Raw genomic sequence first — 6,787 nt, 5'->3', positions numbered from 1 at the left:
AAAATTAAAATAAAATAGCATATGATCCAGAAATCCCATTTCTGAGTATTTATCCCAAAGGATTGAAATCCGGATCTAAAGAGATACTTGCATTCCCCTATTCATTCCAGTGTTACTTTCGAAGGCCAAGAAGTGGAAACAACCTAAGCGTCCATCAACAGATGAAGGCACAAAAAAAATGTGGTCTATACACACAAAGGAGTATTATTCAGCCTTAAAAATGAAGGAAATTCTGCCACGCGCAACAGCAAGAATGTACTTTGAGGACATTATGGTAAGTGAAATACACCAATCACAGAAGGAAAAATACTGTATGATTCCACTTATATGAGATGTCTAAAATAGTCAAACATGTAGAAACAAAGAGTACAATGCCAACTGCTCAAGCTGGGGGGAGGTAGGAGAGGAGAGTTGCTATTCAATGCATATAAAGTTTTAGCTATACAAGATAATTGAGGGATCTGTTGTATAACACGATGCCTCTAGTTAACAATCCTATATTTTACCTTTAAAGATTTGTTAAGAGGGAAGATCTCATATTAAGTCTTCTTACCACCATAAAAAATCTTTACTGATTTTCTCATCACACCTGCATGATCTTTATAGAAAATTTGGAAAATATTTTAGGCAAAACAAAGAAAACACAAATCATCCACAATTCTATCAGTAATTCCAATCACCAGAGAAGGCCACACCTACCACTTGAAAAATGATATATTTCTAGACAGCAGCATCATACTGATTATCATCATGGTTTCTTGAACACTTACTACGCGGAGAACACTGATTTAATGGCTTTACATGTAATTATTTCATTCAATTCTGAAAACACTCCTGTGAGGTAGGAACTTTTATTAACACCATTTTGCACGTGAGGAAACAGGCAGAGTTTAGGAAACATTATAACACTGCCCAGCTAATAAATGGTGGAGTCAGGAATCAGAACGAGATTGACTCTAGTGTACCCACATCAAAAAATCTAATTTTAGAATAAACGTATTTCATAAATCAAAAAATGTAAAAAAAGTATATAATAAAAGGTTTCACTCCCACCTCTGTCCCCATCTGTCCCATGCCTGCACTGTCATAGGTAACCACTTTTATCCGTTTTTGGAGTACCGTCAAGTGTTTCTTATGCAAATATGAACAAATACAAATACATTCTTTATTTTGTTTGTTTTTGCTTTGCTTTTTTCAAAAATAGACTTTATTTTGAAGAGCAGTTTCTCTTCTCAGAGAAGATCTCCCTGTCTCCCCTAAGTGATAATGCTTCCCTCTCTTGCTCATTCTCATAGCTCCTTAGACCTTGACTTTGTATGACCTACAATCCCTAATTCATATGATGATCTGTCTGCCATTGTTCCATGATGGCAGTGACCTTATTAATGACGTCTATCTTATTCCACCATATCCTTGGCACCCAGCCCAAGGATTTAAAGCAGTAAGTAATTGATAAATATTTGTAGAGTGAATGAACTTCAGATCACTAGGCAACTGTCTCCTTGTTCTTCAGATCAATTCCATCTGTCAAAAAAATGTTTAAAATTTTTAAAGTCTTGCTTGCATTAAGTCAGGTTTGAGAAAAAGCAAACTCCTCAGTTGGCTCTGGATCAGGAGACATGACACTTTCAGACAGACAAGTGAAGCATTAGCAACTGGAGTCAAGACAGCATCAGCTTGTACGTTTTCCAGAGACCCTTAGAGTGGCCATCAATGGAAACAGTACCTGGGCACTAGTCAGCCTTAGTTTCTAAACATCTCTTGCATACCAGTCCCTTGTCCATGTCTCAGCTCTGGTCTACAGATTGGGATCGCTACTTTATATCCTGGCATTATGATTGCAAATCTCTGGTAACTTCTGAAGGAATGAGTTGAGGGGAGTGAATACGCATGGTATGGCCAAATGGACTGGTGACAGAAAAGTTTAGGAGGAAAAACAACTGGAATTTCGCCTCCACATAACTATAGTCTTCCCAGGAGAGAGAGAGGAGTCACATATTCAGGTCTTGGGCAAATCCGAACCTTCTCATCAACAGCTGAATGCAAAGCTGTAACTATCGTGACAAGCAATCCTTGCTGAGCTCTGGGCAATGTCCAAAGGAATTCCACAGAGAAAATGGATGGCATTTGTTGTTATCAAAGTTCATGTTTCCGAATATTAGGGAAAAAAGAGATCACAAAAGATACTGCCAGATCTCCTCTGCCGATGTTCTGTATAAACTTATTTATTCTGATGCTGGACCAATGGCATGGTCTTTTTCCAAACACTTTTTCTTTCACATAACAGAAAATGACTCATGAACTACTCCAGAAGAGTTCAATGATTCGGTTTAATTACTTCTCCAGGGGCATGAGGAGAAGCTCAGCTAAAGAAAGATGGTTTTCTGTAAGAGAGCAAGCATGCATATTACCGCCTCTCCCCCAGAGGCCCTGAACCACAGAAGAGGGAAAAGGAAACCCTTGTTCCTTTCTGTCTCCTATTCGGCATCCATATTTCAAGGATTAAGAAGCTACTTCTTATTAGAGCTCCAGAGGGTCGGGGAACTTCAAATGAAATCAGATTCGATGTTGACAGGGTGTTTCCCCCCAGGAAGATCATTTCAAAATGTACAAGACTTCCTTGGCTCTGCCTTTCCTTCCCTAGCACAGGTCTATAGAATACATATTATGTGACATGCAATGAGGTTTTTATAACCCATTTGTTATTACCTATTTGTATATGTAGCTTAAGCTATTGAGAGTCCTGTCTGTGTTAGGCACAGGTAGAGGCAGCTTATGGGTGTGATGAGAGCGTAGATTTGGGAGGGCGGGCAGACGTGCGTCACCTCCCACCCTGGGAACATGGGCCACTTCCATAGCCTTTGGGAGATTTAGTGTTTCCATCTGTAAAACTGGATTGTTTGGGGGGCGCCTGGGTGGCTCAGTTGGTTAAGTATCGGCCTTCTGCTCAGATCTTGGTCCCCATGATCCCAGGGTCTGGGATGGAGCACGTGTTGGGCTCCCTGCTCAGTGGGGGAGTCTGCTTCTCCCTCTCCCTCTGCCCCTCTCCCCACCCTCCTCCCCACCCTCCTCCCCACCACCTCCTCCCCACCACCTCCTCTCCACTCGTGCTTTCTCGAGCATACACTCTCTCTCTCAAATAAATAAATTAAAATCTTAAAAAAAAAACCCAAATTGGATTGTTTGTATGGATTAAATAAAACAATGGATATAAAGTGTTTACCAGCCTACCTGGCATATAATCAGCAGCTATTCTTACTGTTAGTATTATGAGGCATTGAAGAGAAGACATGCCCCGCCGCCAGTGGCAACAATGCAAAAATCCAGTGGCAAGATGAGCCTGGGCCAGTATGAGGGTAACTAGAAGTACAAGGTCCTGCACAATCCCTGCCGCCGATTCTTGGAGTGAGGTAGCAGCATATCTTGCCACAAAGTCTGAAATTTTTATGCCGTAGCAGATGGAATAGGATCAACATTTTATATCCTATTGCTATTTTATCTCAACTCTTGGAATTATTAAAAATTTTGCCTCCTCTGGAAACTTGGGCAGGGGTTACACCTAGCCTCCTTCCTCACTCTGTGTTGATGGCATCTTTTTTTCTAATTAATTTCAGTTAACTGCAATGTGATTTGAGCCCACTAGGTCACTATATTAGGTAAAATGCATTCTGTTAGATGTATTGGGCGTTATAAGAATAAGCACAATATGTTAGGAGAGGTGTGAGAAGGTAGTACATTCATAAAGAAGGATAGGATGCTCTGTCAGTTCTAGTCTTCTGGGAAGATAAAGCCAGGATAAAGTAAAAACCATAAGAGATATACTGGGGATTCATGCCTATGAAAGATAAAGGGGAGAGGGAACAGGAGTAGGTAAAGAGTTTTTAGTCTGTGATGCAGGTCTAATAGCTTTGAAAGGAGAAAGGAGGAGCTTCAGACTGCAGGGTAATCTGAGAATGTCTCAGCCAGCCCCCTGGGTTATTTCCAGTTGACAGAATTGACCAGACTCTTGGGTCCCCACCTTGCTCAGTCATCACCTGGGAGCTCCCAGTGAGGGAAGATTCGGGGTGGTTGCTGTGGTGGCTTCCAAAGCTACTGCACGTGAGGCTTTCAGTCAACACTACTTCCAGCAGGTTCTGCTCCGAGACAGATGGGAGAGATACACTCCCATAGCTGCCCTCCCCGGGGTCCACAAAACGGAACAATTGGAGAAGAAAGAGCTCTCAGAGATTAAGTGACATTCAATCGAAGGATTGAAAATTCAAGTTGAGAAAATCTCTCAAAATGTAGAGTAGGTCAAAGAAACAGAAAATACAAAATATATAAAATTTTAAAACGCGACCTTCGAATAGTAATCCAGGAAAGCCATTGTTTATTAATAACAGCTTCAGAAAAGGGGAGGAGAGGTAAGAAAGGAAATTATATTCCAAATTTCTAGAACTGAAAACTACGTAGAGTCCTCAGCACAACGAAGCCTGGATGCATTCTCATAAAATCGCCGACACTGAAAAGAGAACATCCTCCAAAGCTTTCAGAGAGATACAACAGTTCACACGTGAGGGGATGAGAATCAGACTGTCATCAGACTTCTAGAGAGTCTGGCTGGACGCTACAACACAAAAGATGCAGTGCTTGGAAGATGTTAAAGAAAATTACCTTCATCCCCAAATTCTGGCCAATAGTGAGAGAAGATTTCAGCATGAAAGCACTTAGAAAATGTAACTTGCAAACAATTTGTCTTAGTTCCTGGAGGATGTACTGCAGCATAATTGGAATAAAAAAGAAAAAGAAAGACATAGGATTCAAGAAACAGTCAATCCAACCAAGTCAAAGGATGAAGGGAATTTTCAGGGTGACATTTGTAGCAGATCTAGAACCTCAGTCCCAACTAGAGCAAGAGGCCAGATGGGACCAGAAGGGAAGTCTCAATGGAATCAAATATGAGATTAAAAATGGCAGTAACTGAGAATATTAATAAAAGGCTGAAATGCCAGCCTCTTATCACATGAGAGAGGGCAAAAAAGACTCTGAGAGAGTTTGCAGCAAGATGGCGGAGGAGTAGGAGACCTAGATTTCATCTGGTCTCAGGAATTCAGCTGAATAGGGATCAAACCATTCTGAACACCTACGAACTCAACAGGAGATCGAAGAGGAGAGTAGCAACAACTCTCTGAACAGAGAAGCAACCACTTACTGGAAGGTAGGATGTGTGGAGAAGTGAATCCAAGGCGATATTCGGGAGGATAGACGGCGGGGGAGGGGGCCTCCGCTGGCCACTTCTGGCAAGTGATAGAGCCGCAGAGCACAAAATCGGACCTTTAAGAAGTCGGCTCTGCTGAGGGATGTCGCTGCAGTGGCTAAGCAGGGGGTGGAATCCTCCCAGAACAGTGTGGTCTCAGGACCCTCGGGGTCACAGAAAGACCGGGGGTGCCTGAGTGTGGCAGAGCTCCCAGGTATCGGAGCAGGGAAGCCAGCTGCAGAGACGGAGCCGAGGCGCGGGCTCTCAGCTTGGGGTGACCATAAACTGTGATCCGCGGCCCAGTCGGGCCACTGCTCCTCCAGCAGGGACCCAACAAGCGGCAGATCCAGGGAGACTCCCCTTCCTCCCCCAGGAGGAGCGGCGCAGGAACGCACCGCAGGGATCTGCTGGGTTTGGAGACTCCACACGGGGTCGGGTGCCAGAGATAGCAACGCTTGGTCACAGGCCGGGTGAGCACGGAGTGCGGCCTGAGACCAGGGAGATGGGAGTGACTGCTTTTCTCTGGGGGCGCACTGAGGAGCGGGGCCCCGAGTTCTCAGCTCCTCTGGGTGGAGATTGGGAGGCCACCATTTTTGCCCTGGTCCTCCAAAGCTGTACCGAGAGCTTGCAGGGAACAAAAGCTCCTGAGAGCAAACCAGAGCAGCTTCCTTAGCCCGGACCGACAAGGGCAGGGCAATTCAGCCTCCAGCAAAGACATTTGGGAACCACGGCAACAGGCCCCTCCCCCAGAAGATCAGCACGAACAGCCAGCAAGCCAAGACCAAGTTTACCAATCAAGGAGAATGGGAGAACTCCAGCGCTAGGGGAATACTGCACATAGAATTCATGGCTTTTTTTTACCATGATTCATTAGTTCATCAAAGTTAATTTTTGTTGACTGTTTTTTTTTATTTTTCTTTTTCCCTTTTCAACCAACATCTTATCAATCCCTTTTTTAAAAAAAAACACATTTTTTATTTTTCATTTTTAGAGTCATATTTTATCCCTTCATAGTAGTTACGCTTATTTTTGGCATATATATATATATATATATATAAGTTGTTCTCTCTTTAAAATTTTGAGATACAGTTTCTTCTAACAGATCAAAATATACCCTAAATCACTAGTGTATGGCTTTGTTCTAGTCTCCTGCCTGATCACATTCTCTCCCTTTTTCCTTTTTTTTTCTCTTAAATTTTCTTTCTTTTTTCAAACAACTTCTTATCTTATCAAGTCCTTTTATAAAATCTTTTATAATTTTCATCTTTACAGTCATCTTCCATCCCTTCATTGTATCAACCCTTATTTTGTACATATATGTCTTTCTTCCTTTAAAATTTTAGGAGGCACTTTTTTCTAACAGACCAAAATACGCCCAAAATCTAGTGTGTGGCACTGATCTATGCACTAGCCTGATCATATTTGATCATATTCTGCTTTTTTTGTATTGTTCTGTTTTTGTTTTTATCTTTTTTTCTTTTTTTCTCTCTTTCTTTTTTCTTTCTTTCCCTTTCTTTTCCCCTCGTTTCAGGTCTTTTCTGATTTGTATAC

The sequence above is a fragment of the Zalophus californianus genome, chromosome 10 (assembly GCF_009762305.2).
Source record: "Zalophus californianus isolate mZalCal1 chromosome 10, mZalCal1.pri.v2, whole genome shotgun sequence".
Lineage (NCBI taxonomy): Eukaryota > Metazoa > Chordata > Mammalia > Carnivora > Otariidae > Zalophus > Zalophus californianus.
The sequence above is the reverse complement of the archived record's forward strand: the minus strand, read 5'-3'. Positions refer to the sequence as shown.